The 23,309-nt window shown below is 40.3% G+C and overlaps 1 protein-coding gene and 1 long non-coding RNA gene across 3 annotated transcripts in view; one reads left to right on the top strand and one right to left on the bottom strand.

The window, feature by feature from the left end:
• The window catches only part of LOC139109161 (uncharacterized), a 204,380-nt gene that overhangs the window by 168,709 nt on the left and 12,362 nt on the right, over window positions 1-23,309 (bottom strand). The window lies entirely within an intron of this gene.
• LOC139109277 (uncharacterized) overlaps window positions 5,203-23,309 on the top strand; it is an 82,139-nt gene continuing 64,032 nt past the window's right edge. Inside the window, exon 1 of the long non-coding RNA XR_011546813.1 lies at window positions 5,203-7,325. This is a non-coding gene — a long non-coding RNA (uncharacterized lncRNA). The remainder of the gene's footprint in view (window positions 7,326-23,309) is intronic.

Raw genomic sequence — 23,309 nt, 5'->3', positions numbered from 1 at the left:
CCTCTTTGACCCCACGGCAGCCTCTTGTTGTGCGCGCGGCAGCTTTCGCCATCGCATCACCGCCACCCTTCTGAGTACGCCGTCTCGTTCGAGAACTGCGGCAAAAGTTGCTTATATGATTAATCGTGCCTTTCCCGCCGGCTTGCTGCTGTTTGTGTACGTACACGGATAGCGGAAACTCTCGCCGAAGGATTAAACTTTGTTTCCTTCATGCCGCATCGTGGCAGATGCGCGAAAACGATCGCTTCTATGTGGTCTCGCACAGACACGTATCGATAACAGCCCAGCTTCGCTAGATATGTACTAATGAACCCCGATCTAAATCATTCAGTGCAGACGGCTATTGATTAGCCCGAGTCTCGAATAGATCTATTTGGAGACGACGTGAATAATTCCCAAGAGAAAGCTCAATGCATCGTTTCAATTTCAAATTTTACATTAAGATTTAATCATTAAAAAAAAATTATAAAAATTTCACAGTTGCTCTAATTGCAGATATACTATGAAAATTAGAGATTAATCATTTTTATTAAATTTTTTTATTGCAAGCGTAATCATTACATTTTCTTTTCAAGATAACTTTGCCATCGGTATTGATAGCAGGAATAGAAAAAAAATCTGTATATTAATATAAAATCAAAAAGAATTCGTTGTTTTTAATAAACATCGCTTCATTACGTGCACGCCGTATATTTCGATATTGGCTGCGTGGGATTAATATACAAACCTCGTCTTTCTCCTTGCGAGTAATTTTTCAATTTAATTAAAGATGGCTGTCCCATAAATACTCGGAAAACGGAAGGATTTCTGTCGCATCGCCAAAGCCGAAGCCGCCGTGATATCCACTGCGAAACTAGCGCATTGTATAAAAAAGAAAAAAAAAGAAAAAAGAAAAAATATTCGGCCGGTCGCGAAAATAGGCGTAAATCTTTTTCGCGAATTTCGCATTCGTTTTCCTTTTGCTCGTGGCAGTATGAAGCACTAGCATCAGATCATTACCCCACCTATTGTTCCGGCGCATATATCAAATAAATGGGCAAGGATCGCGGGCGCGAAAGACTGGTGGCACAATGCGCCGGTATCTACTATATTTCAGCCACTCCACTATTCGGGCGTAACGTAGACGGTATATACGCCACGGCCGCGGAATTTTCAGCTGTCGTAAACCTTTTTCATAGCCGGGCCGTGGCTTTGCACGCGATTCCAACCGCGCTCCTTCCTACATTTCAATATTTCAATGAACCAGGCATCCGCGATATTGTCTGGCGAACGCGATGTTCGCGAGCATCTAGTAGACGCCAGATCTATTAACGTTCGCGTGCGCGCGCGAAACGAAATGCCCGCGGGTCTTTAAAACGCCGTCGACGAAATAAGTTTGCGACGGAACTTACGGTAAAAATCTGACTTAGGACCTCGAACGCGAATACAGTCGGCGAGCAAAGGTTTTTAAGTGTCGATGGCGTACGAGTGACGTTACATATCTCCTTAAATCCGATTGGGGAAAGTTTATAATCCTAATGCGACATCGAGGTAACGCAATCGTGTCGGCAGCTGAAGTTCTCGGGATCAAGGTAATCCCGTTTCGGTCAAAGTTTTTTCTAATTGGCCGACGGGCTACCCGGCCAGCTAAGAAACCGCCGGGGTCATGGAACGCTGCGGCGACGGCTTAGGCGAAAGAACGAACGAGCGTTTTCTACGAGAGTTTCCCGCGACGCTTTGTCGTCCGGAGAGCTCGTGGAATCTTCCAATTCGACTAAGAAACTCGAACGCCTCTGCAGCCAGTTTAATCGAATTCCACTGCGGAGCCAAGGACTCCGGTCCTCGCTTCCGATCTATATCCCGTCCATACACGTGCACGTACACGTGCCGGTGTGACAACCCGGAAAAAGGATCGGATTCTCTTCCATTTGTTATCAGATCGGTAACTTCGCTCGTTGCAAAAACGATAACAGCCTTGGATAAAAATCCTTTTCCGAAATTTTTCGAGGGGCATTTCGCGAGTAAATACCTCCGCACTGTTTTTCATTAGGGCAATCGGTATGAGCGTAAAGAAGCTGTCTCTTAAGTGTCTCAGCCATTAAAGTATTTAGAGTATCGCTCGGCAAAAAGTCATTATAAACTTTCCAGCCGGGACAAATCAAGTAATTACATAATGGCAGTCGCAGCCGTTATTCTACTTTATGAAATGATAAATTACATATACTTGCATATAGTCATATAAATAAGGAAACTCCGCGGGCAGTTTGATAATAACGTCGTTATTATGGACCGAGTTGAAATTAATGCAAAATAATTTTTCGTTGATTTAGTTATTTGAGAACAAACGTAAATAGAAATAGAAAAATTGCGTTACGCCGATGCGCTGTGAGATAAACATTTTGACGTTTCAACGAATATATTATATGTCTCGCGTGTAGAATGCATTACGAAGAAAAATATTACGTGCAGTCTGGTTACAAGTCTTCGGTATGATCGGATGCTGTATCGGATATCGATTGGCGGAAGAAAATGTACCGGTTGCACGGCGAGTTTCGTTAAAGTGCGTCTATAGCTCGAAAGATTCGGTTTAGAAGTTACGGCGGCTCGTAGTAAATTTGTGCGCTAACTTTTGACGATTCCTTGGAATTAAATGAACGCGCATTTATTTATGCGCGCAAGATAAAGAAAGCAATAATTTGCCGTTTGGAAAGAGAGGGCTCTTTCGTCAAGTAAACTGAAATAACGAAGTATTACTGGAGACTCTAATTTCCGACATAATAATCCTCCGTTTTGATTCCATGAAATGACGACTCGTCCATCTTTAATTAGATCCGCATTAACTATTCAAGTGGTTGAAAACGCAGTTATCTCACGCAGCTCCTTCAATCCCGAATTCATCTTTAGAGAACAAAACGTACTCGATTCACCATAGAAACGAGAAATCTCTCTCCCGCGGTGAGATTTATGTCCTTATATACGCGTTCTTTGAAATTTGAAGACTTGCCAAGAATGTATATATAGCCAGTGGAATATTCTCTCGATATATCCTATATCATGTCATCGCCGAAATTTATCGCGTAATAAAATTAAAAGCGTACTGAAATCTGTGCGTGAAATATATAAGAAATAATACACGTTCGAACAGAAAATCTCAGCTACAAATTCTTTTACAAATTCTTACGCTATTCGCTGGAAATCCCATTTCGCGACATCGTGATTTATACGCCAGCAGAGTCGATATATTACTATCCATATTCGATCTAATCGTAAATTACAGCTCGCGATGTTAACAGGAAATTTTTTTCCCCGCTCGACTAATGACTTAGTTAATCACAGTTTTCGAGACGGTGTTCTTCTTCGTTAAGGGTCTTCGTTAACGATCGCGCTCTGAAAGTTACTGCGTTTACCTTTGAAAACATTGTTACTCGTAACCAATTACCAAGTTTAACAGTATAGAAATAATTGTTATAATTCGCATTTATTCTTGTCAAAAGTTTTCACGTTTGAAATTGGTACGAATGCGTGAAGCGTACTAATTACGGAAGACTAGCTCTGTAATTGTTAATTATTTTCCGCAGTATCTTATGCTGGCGAAGGTGAAACTGTTTCTTTATCTCACCCTTTTCTTGAATTTCCGTTCGCGCCATTTTCATTCCATTTGCACTAGAACTAATTTAGTTACGCGGCATGCAGCCAAACCGCATATACGTCTCTCTCTCTCTCTCTTTCTCTCTTTCTCTCTCTTTCGCAATTCTTTGATCGGCTCTTTCAGTTAATTATAGCTGACTAGTGAGTAGTCACGCTAATAATATTATACTCCTGCGTACATTCGGTAGTAAAAAATGTCGAGTCGATTGCTCGTGTCTGACCCTTTTTTATTGACTTTTTTATATATAGATTTGGTTCTTACAAATGGTAAATCAATACGAGATCTACTTTCACCATTTTTATTAACTTTTTTATATACAGATTTGATTCTTACAAATGGTAAATTAATACGAGATCTACTTTCACCATTAATATTACGTATCATTATGGTTTTATATATCTCTTGATTAATATATATATATATATATATATATATTTTTTTTTAACTATTTAGAAATCATGTTTAATTAAAATTTATCGTATTCAAAACCAAGTTCTTTAAATACGGGAAAAATTCGTTTTTAAATATTTATAAAATTGTCATCCATGCTCGATCGGAGCCAATTTTTTAATACGTGTGTTATATCATGCAAATGTGGCGTACAGACTTTCACGTTCGTGCATCTCGCCGCTAACGAAATTGACTAGAGTCGGGCCAGAGTTATGAAGGTTGGTGCCAATAAAGTTAGGCTAGAAAGCGGAAAAGTTAAGCAGATATGCACCAGAATACGTTCTAACATAGCGAGTACGGAGGTGTTAAAACTATAAAATAACGATTTATATACGTACACGAATAAGTTAAATTCAAATTTAGTTTATTTAAATTCAGTTTGCCGCTTATTACTTTAATTATAACTACATAGTCTAACTAATTTTTAATTAAAACAAATTTATTTTAAAATCCACAAAAAGTACTCTCTAAAAACATTTTAAGAGCAAAAGTTTTGCAGAGCTGCTGTAAAATGCTCTTATTAAAACTTCCGTATTATCTCGTGAAAGTGAGCTTTATTACATGAAGCCGATTTGAAACAACGAAACGAATTTAGTCGAAAGGCTCGCATGCCAATTCCGTGAATTATATTTACGAAAGATTATTCGTGTTTTAATGCTCATTATTTTGTGCGTATGCATTGCTTGAAACCAATGCTATATGAAAGAACAATATCGCGCGCACGAGATTGCATAAAAATCAAAGGTCCATCGCTCAAATATAAAAGATCATGCGGATGAAATAAAAATAAAACTTAATGAGGTATTATTTTCTACAAAATATGATAACGCCGCTCTCTTTCTCTCTCTTTCTCTCTGTCGAAATGCTTCGGTGCACCTTTGGAAAACAAACTTTAATTTCCCGTGTCGCGAACGAGCGCCGAGAACAATCGCTCTATAAGAGGCAAAAAGGTGATATATCGCCCACGCCTTCAGTGTCAGGACGTACTCGCGGATAAACTAATATCCTACTGACCGTTATCTGTTAATTACGGGTGCTTCTTGCGCCCCCGGCGGGGGATATCCCCGTTAAATTTCCACCGCACGTAGACGGCATACCGTGAATATCGCCAGGCATGTGTGGGTGCGCATGTGAACCCGGACTTGTGCTCATTCCGTAACTCGTATAGGACGATCCACGTATGTTAATATCTCTCTAGCGTGGTCCGGCGATGCCCTACTATCCCTGCGATCCGCCGAGGGATTTCGGGACCCAAGTCGAGTTTCAAGCAGCGTTTCGCTTATCCGCGACAGCTATAAGGCTTAAATTATGCGAGGCGATGTGCGCGCGTCACGCCGGGCCGAGGAAAGCAATTAAACAATCGCCGCGAATTTCCAGGCGACGATGGCCACGGTCATCGTCGCTTCGAATGCATCGAATCGAGTGGACCATAGACAACGAACCGGAAAGACTGCGTTTTGTATTCTGCGGATGAAATTACATACACGCAATTATCCCATAACGGCGAAACTCAGCGCGATTGTATTTCGCGTAAAAGCATCTGCTCTCCATTACGAAAGTGTGATTACGTATTTCATATATTCATTTAAAAAGCACCGTCTATATTACAAGGTGCTCAGATATTGACCTTAATTATCTGTAATTTATATGCACATTAGAACGTTAATTATATTAGTTTCTTTAGATTAATTCGGTTTAGTTTAAATAATTATAATTTAGTTGACGAATATACCGCAAAATATTCATCGGTTATGAATTTGTGAGGCATTGAAATTAATATTAAATAAATTCTTTTACAACGCGTTACGTTGCATGAGTGCGGATAGGGAACAGGGAGGGGCTGAACGGGGAGACGTTGTGGTGGGGAGAGCGAGCCACGTATTCCTTCGCCCGCAGTCGAGCAGCCCAGCACGGACGAGGCGCTTCGGCGTTAATCAAAGGTGTATGCATATTTGGCGAAGGAATACGTATCCTGGGACGAATTCACCTTCTTCTATCCGTGCTCCATTATATGTAGAGCGTTTTGAGACAGTTTTTGTTCCGTAAAAGTAAGTTATATCCTCATTTAAGTATAGCACATGTCCGAGTCTCGGGGAGGGCGATTAAGTATAAGTTTAACAATGAACGAATAATTATTTTAGACTTTCTTCGATTGAGCTCCGAACAAAGTAGTCGCAGATTTATCGGTCGAAGTGAGACTTGATCGACGAGCGTCGCGACATCTTCGGTAATTACAAGTTCGTGAGATATTGAGTTTAACATTGTGTGCAATATTCGGTGTAAAATCGTTGGTATAACGAGTACGCAATAGCGTAGAGCACGCGGGCGGCGCAACGTACGTGACTCGCACTCCCGCTGTATTTACGTGAATCGGTGCGTAGCAGCGAGCGCGGTCACCTCGGCATACGTGACCGCGCACTATTTATCTTACAACAAGTACTTTGGAATATTATTGTCACCGGGCTGCTTTAAGGTTGTTTCGCAGCTAGCCCGATCTGCGTACATATATGACTCGCATGGTTCGTGATTGATTATCTGTACATGTGTCGTACTTGTAAAGGAATCAATAATTAATTTAATTGACTTTACATTACGAATATTTGCTTTATAGGTACGATACAAGTCGCGTAGAGTAGATGAGAATAACCTAAAAGTGTTGACTCGTAATACTGATCAAATAACGTTTTTTTTTTTTCTGTTTCAGATCAAATCCAGAGAAGAGGTGAATGTATCGTCGTCGCAGGTATTTGATAAACGAACCGAAGCCGGTTCGTCGGCCGTTTACCCGGGAGTGCCGTTTAGTCATCGGCGTAATATTTCGTTATGTTAGGTTAATTTTTGCAAACGCGAGTGCTATACAGGGTGTCGCACGAATGAAGTGTTAAATATATAATTAGTATATAAATTCGCGATTATAAAATCACGGTCGGGGTGTTCGCGAGTGACTTGTGCGCGGAAGGAGGACTCGTCACGTCCCAACTGAGAGGAGGAGCAGGCTCGGGACGGGCATCCTGCATCGGCGGAGCAACTTTTAGGTGAGGATCAATTCATTTTATTTAATTTGTCATTTTGTTAACTTTATTTTTTATTTATTTATTTATTTATTTATATTGAAAAATCAATTACATACGCGTAAATCTTTTTGTTTAAACATTAACTATTTTCAGCATCGCCACATTAATATATTTTTATTTTATGTTACAGTCACCGGCAGCACCTCCAACTCCGTTGATTTTTATGCAGATCGGTGAGTCGAACAATTTTTTTTACAATGGGTTGGGTCAAAATGTTTTCCATGCTAAAAAATAATTATTATTAAAATTTATAAAACAATACAATAACTAAAATCAACGAAATAAAAATTTATCTTCGCTTTAAATAAAATAATTTAATTAATTTTTATACTTTAAATAAAGAAAAATATAATTTTTTTAATTACAAAGTCTGTTTCAAAGAAATATAATTAAATCGTAATTGAATCATTATTTAAAATCGTATATTATAATATTTGCGATTAAATAATTAACGGAAGGCTTGTCTATCATTCTTGCCTTTACGTTAAGTAACAACAGGATGCACTCTTGTTTAAAGACAAGGTGTTGCGTCGCACGTGGTGTTGTACGTGTAGGAGCTTCCGAAAGCGTGCTATTATCCACGCAAACGGCTATTGTTTTCCGATAATATAGCCGCGATTCGGTTCTGATAATCGTCCCTTTTCGAAAGTAGAACGACCGCGCTTTTATTGCGGCCTCGTTCTCGCGCATTTAGGACTACATAAAATCTTGACATGGCACGCTTTTACGAATCATCGACACTCTTTTCTTTTTTTCATTGACGTTCGACGTGACGTTTACTTTGCAACCACTTTATTTTACGCGACGGCGAACGGCAAAACGTTTTCCAGCGTATTGACTTTAGCGAATTTCCGCCGACACGTATCGCATACGTACAACTGCTTTGTGATTAACGACGATTATAAATTTAACGAATTACCATAAAACTGTATTTCTTCAATCACGCACATATTGCAACTACTCGCATTAGAATTCTACGTGTACGATTCTAAATCAAAGTTTCACGTCGTTTCGCGAACGTTGTCGAGATTATTCCAAACCTTTAAATTTTCAATGTTCACATTATCAACATGCGTGTAGAATCGTAAATTCGAAACTAGCGAAACGCTAATAATGGGGAGTTAATGCGACAAGCAGAGCATGAAATTACAATCGGAATATACGCAAGCAACGGAATAAATTAGAAAGAAGAAAAAAAGAATGGAAAAATAATAATTTCCATTAGCTGTCGTCTTATAAAAAATAAAAGAGATACTCGCGGATTATCAGTAAATATTCGCGTTTGTTACGGGCAGCAGCTTTTCATCAGTCTCCGTATTTCATTTTACGACGAATGCCGCGAAACGTTAATCCAACTTCTCGTTATTACGTCTCCACTGTTCTCGCTCATCATGAGGTGGGCGCTGCGCCGTTCTTCGTCGGGCAAAGTTATCCTCGCGCCAGGGACATGCAGTGATATTCGTATACGCGCGGGGATGCTCGAATCCATTATAATGCATACGAACGCGCATACGGACGATCGTAAATGGGTAACCGACGAGTTTTCGACATACGGGAAATTGAGTGGTATCCGAAAGATCGTAGGAAACAGTGGCAGTCAATCCGAACGAAATGGCCGAAAAGATACGACTCGTATGTGGCGAGTTACGAGTTCTTAGATTATCCGGCGTCGGATTGCGGACAAACCGCTCAATAAAATTGATACGTGGCTGTATTTTATTATGCTCCACACGTTTCTAGAACTAAAGACTTTATATTGCATAAAATAATTAATATTTGGTAGCAGTCAAAAATATTTTATACTAAACTGTTTCGTAGAAAATGCTCCATTTTTTTTTTCCTCTTTTTCTTTTTCTTCGTGGTGTACCGCAAAGGTTTTGCTCGTCATTACGACTTTTACACGTCATTTTGTATATCGTCAGAGTTACCATTGTGCAGTACGTATTTCCCGGCATGTGTTTTCTATATTTTTCTGTTATACAGTTTTCCTTGTGATGGAGCATCTGAGCTCGTGACATAAAATCTCCGAGGAGATGGGTAACTTTATCCTGTCTCCCTCGTAACTCGTATAACCTCGAATATTACATCTGACAAGAGCAAAATAGAAAAGACGAATATTTCTTTTGCTTCTTACTTTTGTCACATGTCGCTCTTCTGAAACCTTTCAATGCTCTCCTTTCGCGTTTCTACGACTCACTAATACTTGGTCGGTATATGCAGTTCCAACATACTTTGTGTATTATTCAAATCTTCCGTGACATGCGTAGGAAACATATATGAATCTTTCTTCTTCCTTTCTAAAATTTTGTCTCCCAGTCCGTTTTGCTGAGATTCAATTTCGATTATTTTTTTTTTTTTTGCTGCGATATACCGATTTATAGGAGCACTTTTATTACTATTTATATTGTCTGGTTTTTTTTTTTAATTAGAACTTTGAACGTAACAAGCAGTTACTGAACATTTATGTTTATATGTATAATATATTATTCGAATTATATTAAAATCGGAAGAAAAAATTCAGATTAAAATATTATTGAAATAAATCAGTTCCTCTTCTCACGTGTCGTACAATATTTTATTTAAATCTCGCAAAATTAAGTCTTTACGTTAATTTCATATAACCAGTATAAATGGTTTCTTACGCGTAGTTATTTAAACAAACAATTTTCAGATTTCACGTTACTATTTTCTCAAAAAAATCGCCTAGTGTATTTTTACCGAACAATTATTGCTTAACTTTATTAGAAACTCTCGGCGACTTTTAACCTAAAATGGGATTTTCTCCGTGTGTTAACCCTCTACGTAAACGCGACATCAATCAATAACTTTCCTCGATCGTACACTCCCCAGACAGTTTCCGGTAAAAATAAAGTCGGCAACGAGATCCCTTAAGCTCCGAAACCGATGCGAGCCGATATCCCACATCGATCTGCAAGCGTACGAAACACGAGTAACTCACGGCGGCCTTATTTACCGAATCACAGATTCGCGCGATCGTTCTTCCGAGTTGTCAGGTGGATCGAAAGTTTCAAAAGAAATATTTCTTCTCTCCGCGAGTATGCCACCGCTGCCGACCGAGGAATTTACCCGGAAAACATTTCCTTCCACTTGAGGTGGTCCATGCCGCTTCGCGAAAGTCCTACCCTACGTAGGAAGTTCCAGCACGTCGGGTAAATTATGGACCTTGAGTAGCGACACGCGTGATTCCCGGTTCGACCTGACGCGCCGCTCGCAAGTATGCAGGGCGTTCAGGCCGAAGGAAACTGACCCGCGATGATAAACGAGCGGCCAGATCGAGCGATCGTAACTTCTTGCACCGCGCTTTCCCTCCTACAAAACGTTGCACTCTGCATCTACACCGAATCGAGAAGCGGTCCGCATCACCTGGTAATTTATTATTCGCGCGGGGACAGCAAGTTTTTTTTTTTTTTTTTTTTTTAATTCTTACCGATAGGAACGGTCGCTTTACATTCGTAAATTTATACACCTCGATCCTTGTACCAATTCAACGAAAATGCAGATAATTTTTTCTCGCACGTTAGCAAAGTAGGCGTTATCGATCTACATACGCGGTAAAAAGTTTTGATAAATTAACACACGACTATGTGAGAAATTTAATACGAAACTTTTTACATAGTAAAATTTTAACGCGAACCCCAGATATTTTTGACTGTACATATTTTAATATTAATATAAAAATATATGTAAAATCAATTTAAATATAAGAAATCACGTGTAACGGTATTTTGCCGTTTAATGCAGAATTTATTATTCGATAAATTCTGCATTATGGCACTGCAAAAAAATGGTCACTTTCTATCTCGTAGTTTTTATTTCTAGTTTAACGAATGAAAGAGCAATTTGAGAGGGGGGAAAAAAGAAGTGCGGGATAAGGAACCAATCGAAATAAACTTCAATTATTTTTACTTCAGAAGATCGCGAGAAAAACTGTAAAGGAAAGTTTTATTTGCGCTGAAAAAGCGTAAGAATTTTTCTTACGCGTTTATTATGTTTTCTTTAAAGGTGTCACAGAATTGAGAAAAATACGATTACTACGGTCCAAAGAAAAAGGAAATACGTTTTATTTACTAAGGGCGAGTCGTGATCTTTAAAAGGTGAAAAAAAGAAGTCCTCCGTGCGATTCGATTCTTCTCGATTCCATTCCATCACTTCTGTTAGTTCTATCAATGTTATTTACCGCCACTTCTATACGCTGCGCTTTCTTTTTTTATCTTACGTCAGAGAATCCGCAGTAAGACCGACCGTAATGAAAGAAGGCGACTTTCGAGAGCGAGAATACGGAAGTCGGCGCTACGGAAACGCAATATTTTCCTCTTGAAAGGTGTACCGAGTCGCGTCGATTCAACTAAGAGAACTCGCCGTGTGTCTTCATTCGCCTTTTACGACAGACAACGGCCGTGATATATTTCGCCGGCTCACTCGAGACTTTAAACCGCGAGAAAGACGGAATTAAATAGGACGTGTAACAGTCCCCGCGATATTCAATATACCGCGTTCTCGAGCCGTGCAGGGCGAGATTATGCCGAACCAGACCTCGAATTTATTTCAGCGCGTACGAACGCTCGAATTCAGCTTCGGCTCCGAAAACCGTACCCGATTTTTTCGCAAGCACCGCGTGCATTGTACTCGAGAATGCATTTCATGGGCCATACAAAACTCTGTGGTCACGCGACAACAGAAAGCTCAAGCTTTCGTTTATTCCGGCATTCAAACTAGATTTTGTGGTTTTTACAAAATAGACGATTCACGCATTCAATTTCATTTTCTATTATATTGGAAATTGTTTAATCTTTTCGATACGTTTTTAACAAAGAGTTTTTTTTCGCGCGTATATATTCGTAAAAATTATATTTATTTTTTAATTACAGATAATTATATTTGAAATTACTTTGTAATATTTTAATAACGTATAAACTACAAGAGTTTTTTCACATTATTCAATATATGCACGAACGGCAAATTAATCAATTACAGTTTCCGTTTACAATTCTTATTCGCGGAATGGCGATGCTGCGAAATTATTTTCATTAATTTACAGCAGAAATTGTACGAGAGATTTGTAGATGCAATTAATTTGGATGATACTAGTTGTTTCGGTTAGGCAATCATGAAACGAGCTCTATAATTGTCCAAGTTTGATTTCAAACGGTAAAGGAATATCTACTAACCGAGCAATTAATTGCGCTAGTCGACTCCGATAAGAGTTGTTTATACAAACTTTAACAAAATAATTTCCAACATTGCCGAATTAATTTATTATCAGGTTTGCGCGTTACAAAAAATTGCAAACAAAAATAAACGTCGCGGATTTATATTAATCCTTTTAACTATTAAAATAATCCTCCTATCGAACAAGGTTTCCGCCATGGCAATACCAAAAACAAAAATATTTGGAAAAAAAAAAAAAAACGCGTACAGAAAGTTTTGTTCCATTTTGCTCAAAATCCCTATTTGCGGTTTATAAATGTTAACTATTATTAATATCTTTTTTAAGCTCTCTCTCTCATTTATCAAAATATATACATTTCGAATATATATACGTTTCGAAATGTGAATAAAAGCATTTCTACAAATATTCAGTTATCGCGCATTACTTTTTCGATTAAATACACATCTCGGCGGTTAGTAACCAATTATCCAGATTACAGAGTGGCGTCGAGAGCCTCGTGAAAATCGGGTCGTCATCTATAGGCACGCGAAGATCGAGTTTGCATCGATCGTGTTTTACCGGGCGATAAATAAATGCGTGCAGTTATTGCGCCCGTGTGTGCGTCACGTCGGTGATTATTTTTGCAGTGTCCGCGGTAGCGAATTGTATATAAATATTCTCACGAGTGCAATAGAATCGACCCCGATCTACCGGAGTGCACGCGATTGTACGTGCTGTCGCGTCCAATTGTGGCGTACGTTTAGCGGCTGATACTCGAGAAGGGGTTAATTTTAATTTCGACCTATAACAGCCGCGTATGCACATCTCTCGTGCTATAAACGAGCTCGTACGGCTTATCGGACGTAATTTAATCGCGATGCTGGCACCAGATCTTCCGCATCTGTATATAAATTGAGTGCGTGTAATTTTCACTACTTTTTTCTTCTTTTTTTTTTTTTTTTTGCTTCAATAGAATTCCCCTCGTATCGCGCGCGCGGCATACACTCGCGTATTCACACGCTCGCGGCGAAATAAAGGATAAAATTTTATCGTTTATTTGCATCGCTAAAGCTTCATTTACATAGAAGCCCCTCCATTTATCGCGTGTAAAATATCGTTTACACGTCACGTTGTACGAGCCGTGAAATCGCTATTTATTCGCGATTGAATGTAATGGTACTTGCAACGGGAAGAAGAGACTCACGGTCTTTTATGATCGACGACGATTATCCGAACACAGAGCCGCGATTGTCAAATTCCATTCGTCCCACCGCACACTTACCGGTCCCTGGCGGGTAAACGAGTGCGAAAGGTATCGGCGCGCCGATAAACGAGTTTTATTGGAAATAAAACGTCGCGACGATCAACTATAAACTTCCGTTGTCTGTCCCGTGAATAATACCGCGAATGGACGCGATCGATCCCGGGGTACGCGATATACCTGTGCCGAGCCGCGGCGCGCGGGCGTTAAAATTAAATTACACTCGCACCGCTAAGAAGTATGGACTGGCTTTTCCAAATGGCGCGGAAAATCAATGTAAAGCTTTCTCTTTGTCTTTGGGCACGGGCACTGATCGCGCCCGACTGGCAATCGGCGCAAACCGAATCCACGCCGGCGAACGTTAGTCGATTCCTCGCGATCGTTTATTCCCCTCTCGGGGACAACTTTTCTTTTTCGCGAGAACAAATCCAGATGAAAGTCATTGCGATCATTAACGCGCGAAAGAACCATTGCAGCTGATCCATGAATTTGCCCGGGAGCCGTTGAAAAAAAATTTATAACGCGTCCACATAATTATAGAGCCCCGCGGTGGCGATAATAATTTAGCGGGCGGTGCAATATACCCGAAGCAATTGCGCCCGTTTGCGCGTGTCTTGCGTGATTTTTGAGTGGCAAAAATAATTTTACCGCCGCGCAATTTATCGCCGGGGACTAAAACGAATTCCAATGTTCGTGATTCGGTGCGCCCATGTTTCGCGGGAATTTACGGGCCAGACATAAAACACTCCTTGTAAACGGGTACGTAATCGCGCCCACCGGCCACTGCAATAATTATTACGGACGACGACGGCCGGCGTTTTGCGGTAAACGGGCTTTGCGACTGACGTACACCCTACAACGTATATTCGTGGGGGGTACACGGCGTCGTAGATCATTATTTAGCTAGCTCGACGGTGGTAAGGCGGAAAATACTGTGATAATTCTACTTCGGAAAGGCGCAGTGAACAAATGGCGCCCAAGTGACTTTGTCACGTGCGTCATAGACTGTTTTCTTTTTAAGAATTTAAAAAATAGCGAATAGTTTTCTGGGCTGATCCCTGGGCCGTTGCCGCGACAGGGATTTATTATCATCGACGCGCGACGTAAAACGTGATGAATCGTATTTTCTTCCACGTGACGCTCTCGTGCGGCACGGCCCTCTAATCGGCATTTTAATTAATCGCCGCGCGATTAATTTATCATTACGCCGTGTATCAGCCCTCGCGACCGGTGGAATTTAATGCCCGGCAGCTTTATTATTTTTGGAAACCCGGAGGATGTGAAAGAGGAAGATCGGATAGCCATAGCCATATTTAAGACGTTATATGAGAGCACGACGGAATTTCCTACGCAAACATTTACTTTGGCGCCTAATTACGGGGGTTATTTAAGATCGAGGCTATATTGAAGCTGCGCACACATGAAGACATAGCGAATAGATTACGGTTAGTTAATAGCGAAGCCCGCCCCTTTATTTCGCAGCAGACTCACTTGCATGGGCAACTCTTATTAAATAAATATTGTAACAATATTGATAATTGATTGCAATTTTAATTACGTATCCGCGAGAATATTAAAACATTTTCTAGAATGTAGTAAAGACTGAATGAATAAATAGACCTCGTAACGCGTTCGTTAAGTAATTTAACTTTCTATCGCGCTATGAAAACTAATTACATATTCTTATAATACTTCGAGAAGCCTTCTCTCTCTCCCCCTTCTCTCCCCTTCCCTTATCACGTGTCGTTGTGCTCTGGAAAGTTTAATGTATTTTGTAAGCGCGTTCACATGTCGCCGTATATCCCAGTTGCATTGTTGTCTGGCTATACTTTATTACGATATGATAAAAATACTACGTGACTGCAACACATAGATTAAGAAGTACGTTCTATCGCGCGTATCTAAAAGCGCGTGATCTCAAAGCTATTGTTTGGATCACATGAGCATGACGGGACACATAGTCGGATATTAACGTACGAACAAAACCTGGACAACGCGACATTTATTAATATTTACCTACGTGTCATGTGGATCGCCGGGACGGTGGCACACATAGCGTTCTTATTAAATATTTAATACTTTAATCGCGCGGCAGCGGTGATGTCGGAAAAAGGATTTTACGGAAGTGTGTGCGCGTATGCGCGCATCTGTGTGCGTACGTTATCAGCACTAAGCGGATCAAAATGTTATGAAAAAACAAACAAAAGATAAAACAAAAAAAAAAAGAAAGAAAGAAAGAAAACGATTCTTTCTTTTTCTTTTGATCGAAACGTTCCTGTTGCACGGCTCGACGTCGGTGACTAATTAATGAAAATTTTAAATTGTTCCCTGTTCCGATCGCTCGCAGAAACTACGATAACGAATTAAAGAGTTTAGCGTTGTCAGTGGCCTAATAATGCAATGATTAATTAACTCGCGATGCACGTGCGCATGTTTCATCGTCTGCTTTTGTGCATCTGCCGATGCTCTTCGAACCTCGCTGTTAATTCGACGACCAGACGCTTTTTATGATCTACGTTTCTAACGCGATCGTGATAGCATTACAAAAAAAAAATTAATTAACCGCGAGTGTCGCGTTTTTTCGTTGCGCCGGTCGCGGAAAAGGTTTAATTAATTAATAATAATAGTCGAACGTTGACGCCGTGCATTGAAGTCGCGACATTTTTTACAAGCTAAACGACAAGTGTCGTTATTACTTTTTAAAATAAATTAAAACCTCGCATCGATCTCTGCGTGCGTATTAGTATTTCCACTGAAAATGGCAAAAGACGAGTTTCATTTCGGCGATTCGTGTATCTTCGTTGAAAAATATTTTACCATCTCGATCTCGACTATCGCGGATTGTTTTAACCGGATTTCATCGACGTTCACGAGGTAAATGTAAAAAAATGTCGAAGCCGACGATATACGATTACTTAGTTTTGCGGCGCGGAGGCGCGCGACGTCGGGAAATATGAGAGCGTGCGTAGTAATAATTCATGCCCACGTCATTTTTGTTTCCCCTCTTTCCTTTCCAGCAGCGTAATATCACGCTACCGTACGCCGTGCTCGCAGCCAAGATTTTCTATTCTACGCGTTCATCCATCATCGTCCGCGCTACCGGCGCGCTGTCTCGATACGGTTGCGACTTAGCAGTCATACACCGCCCTGGCGATATTTGGAATCATTTCTCGTGGATAATGCCGCCGTCCCAGAGCAGTTTAAAAGTCGTTTAAAATAGTTTACGTGTTTGCAAACTCGGTTGATTCATCAAGAGCCACGTGCCGCGAAGGAAAGCCTCGAAGCGGTCATATCTCTCGCGTGCCTTTCCCGTAAGAAGTTTCGTCATCTTCGCCACGTGCAATGCGTGAAATAACCCGAGTAGAAATTCATCTAGCTGATCTAATTTTGCAGCTAGTAGTTAAATCGCGCAGATTAAATTAATTTCTTAACTAATGACCAGCTTGATACTAGCAATAAATTATAAGAAAGTATTTATTATTTAGTGACTATCTTCGAAAAATGAAATTGTCATTTAAGAAAAAAAGAACAAAATCTGTCTAGCATCGGTCGTCTAGTCACGGTTCAGCGCGGACCATGTATCTAAATAGATATTTAAACGTTTTTCGTCGCAACTAGCCTACTGCGCGTTCGACTGTCAAGTCCGTCGTCGCCGGGGCCGCCAGCCGCCGCGGTCAACTGCGAGCACGTGCGCGTGTTACGTCAGCCGGCAGCCATCCTTGTTACACGGTCCACGTGGTGGGAAGCCGCGTGGCGGCGGCCGGCGGGCCCGGAGGTCAGCGGCCGCGGCAGCCGAGCGCGCGTTAGCTAGGTCAGCACGCGTAGTAGACTAGCACGCGGAGCAAAACGTTTAGATATATAACTTTTTTGGCTCGTTATAGAGAGTAATAATTATCTAGTACGTTTTGAGTATTACATTTCTGGCTCAGTGCTGGACAGTTTTGCTAGACAGCAACGGAATAAATTACGAATTGGCCAGGTAATTATTAGGTAACGATTAAAATCAATTTCCACTCGGAGTAAATACCGTTTCGACGCTTACCTCTTCCGCAATTCAGATAAGAACACTTCTGGCTACTTTAACGCTGGCAGGTTTGAAATTCCATTACACGCAACTCGCATTATAAATTAATAAAAAATAATAAAAAATAAAATGAGAATAGTTTCGCGCAACTTAAACATCCATTTTTCATCGACGCGTTATTTCTTTTCCTGCCCGCGGAGTTGAAAAGAAATATTTCTTTCTCTTCTGAATGCGGATAAATTATTCGCTCGAGATTCGTCTTGGGGAAAGATCGTTACGCATTTAAAATAGCCCCGTCGTTTTCCCTCCTTTGAGAGTTAATAGCGATTTCTCGTAAAGTGGAATTCGCCGAGCAGGGCAGATTAGACTTACCGCCGCGAGCGTCGCCGAGGCGTCCAATGAATCATCTACTCGTCTATCGATCATTCCGAGGTTGGCGGAAAGAATTGCGAACGGGAGACAGGTAACGACGCCACAGACGCCGCGCCGGGCGACTTGTGACGTCACCAACCGAGACGTGGGCGACGCGACCTGCGAGGGAATCAAGTCGCGTTACAGAAGGGTGATAGACGTGACTCAACTCGTCGGTAATGACGCACGACTCGCAGAATGTATATAATGATGATTATTAACGTTAACAAATTAATATTATGCAGTTATTTACACGATACTAATAATTAATGCTAGTCAAATATTAATAAATATTAATTACGTATTAAAATATTACAAATATGTGTGTATATTATGAAATAATAATATATATATATATAATGAATTTAATATTATATTTTGTGTGCGCATATAGAGCGGATATTGATAAATTTCTAAATTAAATTCTAATTATGGTTTTAATTAATATGAAAACTGCGAATCTAATCTGCGTCAGAAGTTTGCATCATTTATTTATTTTTTCTTTTCGTTTATGTATGTACATATGACCAATTTGAAGGCACGAAATCCTGGATTTTCGAGACAAAGCGCAATTTTATTCCCGAGCATGACATTAGCGCCCCAAATCGAAACGGATTTGCTTACAAATCGCGCAAGCAAATTCCAGTAGTTCGTATTTCTCTGCTTTGTATTGCCCATTTCCTTTTTCCTTTTTTCGTTTACGTATAAAAGGACGGGTAATCCGATATTTAAGACAAGTGCGACTGGGAGTAGAGAAACAGATCTTAACAATCTCCGATAGCACGTTCAACTTGATAAAAGTAAAATATATCGAATTCTTTTAACTGTGATCATTTATACAAACTACACCAATGATTTTCTGGCAGCATTTAACGTCAAAGTAAACGAACAAAAAAAATAATAAAAAACTCGACATTAAAATGTTAAATTATCGTGTAGTTGCAATTAATGTAAAATATTAATTATTCAATATTGTATTTATAACAAAAATTATGGATAAATTAAGTTTTGCAAGAGTAAAGTATATTTTGAAACAAAAAGGTTGGAACAGAAGCATTGTATGAATATTTTTATTCCAATTGCAATAATAATAATAATAATAATAATACGAATTATGTCGACTGAAAATTATCGTGACAATTGTGCTCGGACAATTGCGCGTGAATTGAATCACTTAGAAAATTCAGTCTCATGCGCATAATAGTGGTCGCGATGGCTTCTGCGACTTGCTCGTTATCCCAGTTCACGCGGAAGGGTGCATACGGAACTAATTTCTTGCGCGTGTGTATGCCAACCGGTATCGATCGATGACGAGGACCCAGGAACAATGGCAAAGCGCGCCGAAACGACGCGTACCCACCCTTCTGATAAATTTATAAAGGTTCCGCGCTACGGCGAAATAACGGCGAACGGCCGTATTTTGCGACCGAAACGGACGATGAAAATGCAATCTTCGCTTACTAAAACGACGATAATATCATAGACCGATGGTGGCAAAGAAATATTTTAATTGCGGAAATGTTTTACGATTTGAACGCTAAGAAACAAAGCAGGTTTATTCGACAATCAATTTCGGCGAGCTCACAAAAACGCGAAACGTAACAAAAGTTTCAAGTCTATCGTCGTAAATGTTATAAAATATTACCTCGTTTATTTTAGTCCATAAAATTATGCGAACTCGGTAGGAAATATGTCGAGGTATGTGTCAGAATTATATTAGCGCAGCTCGATTTGCTGGGGGGTGAATTCACAGCGCAGGGTGATTCGCATTGTTATCAAACTTTTGGCGGAGGGGTGAACGCGTCTGCGAGGGATAAACACGAAATTACGGTGTCTCACCCCTGGAGACGTAAAAAAAAAAGATGATTATGAATATTTCAATAAACCGTATCTCCCCAGGGAGGATTACGTCGCGACATGACAGTTTTACATCATCTATCGCGGGTCTCTGTTGGTGGAACCTAAGCCGCGCAGATGGATGGCAGCCTGAAATATCACGTTGCAGCGGCAAAGCTTGAAATAATTCAGCGAATCAGATTTGACAGATACGTGTTAAATCCTTCAGCTCGCCTTTATGCCGGGATTCTTTCACTTTAACGAATTAAATAGAGTATGTCCGTAAAAAAAAAAAAAAAAACACATTAATGAATTTAAATAGCATTGCTATATTTTAAATATTTTAATAATTTTATTTTGTTACAAGCACTTTTATGTTATATGTTATATATTTATAATACTCTATAATATTAATTTGAATCCCAAATGAATGATTAATGAGTATGTAGTTTAAATTAGAATTTTAACAAAACTTACATATATTTTAAACAATATAAAATATGCGTGCGTGTGCACATGTCTGTGTATATAGTAGAACGTTATCAGGATGTTAATATTATCGCTATAAATGTGGAAAAAAAAAATGCAGAAATTTCTATTTTTCGAAAATATGCAGCTTTTTCAACATGCTTTTATGTGCATGCTACAGAAAATGGAGTTTGCGTCATTTTTGTTTGTGTGCGCGAAAAAAAAAAAAAAAACGTGGCCCATAACTCGCGTGGTTGAATCGACTTTATCTATCGGATAACGATAAAATGTTCTATTTATTTTTTTATTTTTATTTTTTTTAATACCAAGGTGGATTTAATTTTTTCATGCGTAAAAAGCGGGGAAAAAAAAAAGCAAACCGCTATTTTTTGTATGCGTCGTGCGTGATAGAATTTTTATTGAAATTTAATCCATTGCCGATATTACATAGCTTCACGTTGTCGCCACGATGACTGCGACATTAAGAAAGATTTTGAATCAATTGTCGCCTCAAGATACTCCGACGCAAAACGTTGCATTCGCGGAAACGACGGCGTTAAAGTTGATCACTCAGAGTACTTTACTCGAGGTAGCTAAAATCTTATGAAACAGCACGGAACGTGTAAACAGCGAAATACATTTTGTAAGTAGTAGAATAATACTATTGTCGAGAAGTTGTGAGACTTATTACGCGATGGCGTGCTTATTGTTACAATTTTGCGAGATAGGAAAATCTGTCGGAATATCAAACTGTCTACCCCGATACGCTTGGGAGATTTTAATATAATGACAAAGGATTTATAGGAGAGAAAAGATGAATGACATAATTGCTGGAACTTTCAAATTTCACTATATTATTGCAAAATATTACATTATCTTGACGAACAGACTGATTACATTGCAAAACTAATCTTTTTTTTTTGTTTTTTTACGTCGAAGTCTTTCTTCAATCTTTGAAAAGTAGGAAAAATAATGCTATTAATTATTTATCTTTCTAAGATCGATTTTTTAAATAATAAAAGCTATATATCGTATATGTTACAATTCTTGTTCGTGCTGGAATTAATTCCGGATTTGGTTCAATGACTCACTTTTGCGCTTCTTTCGCCGGTACTTATAACAGGGTAAAAAATAAAAATAAAATGTTGCTCGTTCCGATGTTCGCAGGGTCGATTTAGAACACGAGTAATCCTCTTTCCCGGCTCGTCTTTTTCGCGGACTGCCTGATCATTTAGAATAGCGGCGTGCAGAATTGCGCAGGCATCGCACCGTTAGGGACGGGAGCCGCAAGTTTCGTTACAGAGGGTCGAAATGGTTTCGGGTTGGGGCGATCGTGGGTGGGTTTCCAATTTGCGAAATTGTCCGTGAGATCGTGCGTTTATGAGCCGAGATAAACGAGCGGCCAAGTATTCGATAGGTCGCGACCGAATTCCGCCGTCCACTGCCGCCGGGTCGGGTTGAATTGGCACCTTTTCCCTTGTCCCGCTACCGCAACTGCCGCTTCATAAACCGCTTGCCGTTTCTAAGAGACGGTTTAAGGGGGCGGCTGCCCGTCGCGTCTCGGGACCTGAGAGTCCTCGTCAATGATCTCCACAAACGTGTCACATCCAACGCGAACGGTTTGCGCTATCGATCTACTCTCAACCGCGCGGTAAACGGGAACCTTTAGTAATGTCACGTCCACGCTATTCAGCCGCTAATTCCGCGTTTCCTGCGAAAGCGCTCGTCACAATCTGTTAAGCACGTCGCGTTGTGCGACACGTTGAAAGACTTACCGGACAAATTGCGTCCGAGAGACTCGATGTCCCGTCGCCACTCGAGACAAATCTCGATTGGTAAAACACGTAAATGCACTCGGCGATTACGGAGAACGAAACCCCCTTAGGTGCTCTTTAGAAACGTCATATTCGCGGCTGCGGCTATCGATGGGTTTTGCTCTCGGATCGCGTGTATTATTGTACACTTTCGCTCTTGGTGATTATTTAATATACCGCTTGTTGAATTGTTTAAGCGGCGAATGATGTACAAGACAAAAAGGATCTGCAAAATAAATAGCTCCTGGCCAGGGTAATTAAATTCCAATAAATTAGCGATATAGAAGCGTCGAGCGAGAAAAACGTTTGGATTTCAACGTTTTCCAACCGATGTTTCTTGCCTGCGAAATCATGTTACGTTACGGGCGCGTTGTGCAAAATAATATCGTAAAAGCTTTGTTTAACACGGGCAACGGTACGGCCAGCAGCGCGATCGATTCACAGGGTGTTCGAAAGATCGATTGTACAGCGTGCATTAAGCGGAAAATGATACGCTAACGAGACACCCGTAAAAATCGCGTGTGTTTCGAAGAAGCGGCACCGTGAAAAATGCACAGTTGACTAACAGAGAGACGAAAGTGTCCGATAAACAATTTGCCAAATTGGCTTGCACTAGATTTATCGAGCCGTCGCTGACGCTAATAGCGCGGCCAGTTTGTAATTCGGTAATGGAACAGCTCGATAACGAGTTCGTGAGCAGATTTCGAAAACTATCGGGTAGAACTGGCGAATCGGCTGCGTAAAATCACGCGGATATAGCAGCTTTGCTATTTTTAATATCGCGAGCAGGGGATAATGCGTGACGTTAACATACATATTATTCGCGCCGCGAAAATGCATGCATAACATGAATTTTACGCAACAACCTACGGGAGCATGTCCGTGTATCGCGTGCGGCGCCGCATACAGGCCGAAGCGAGATGTGTTTTCCAGCTTTTCGTTTTGATTTCATTTTTCCGCGCAAATCTCGCTATTTCCCGCGTACAACGCTATCAACAACTTAAATAATACTTCATTTATGCCGCGGAGAATTTGCATTCCTGCAATATCGTTCGCGCAGGCTTTTCTCGCAAGCATGCGACGCAAAATCCGATTATCACCTTTATAAATGTCGCTTTCAGTTGTCCGTGGGTATAAAAGTTCTAATTGAGTCTTCGTCCCGGGCCCTCCAAC

This window comes from Cardiocondyla obscurior, linkage group LG02 (assembly GCF_019399895.1).
Source record: "Cardiocondyla obscurior isolate alpha-2009 linkage group LG02, Cobs3.1, whole genome shotgun sequence".
NCBI lineage: Eukaryota > Metazoa > Arthropoda > Insecta > Hymenoptera > Formicidae > Cardiocondyla > Cardiocondyla obscurior.
This window is presented reverse-complemented; position numbering and strand designations above follow the sequence as displayed.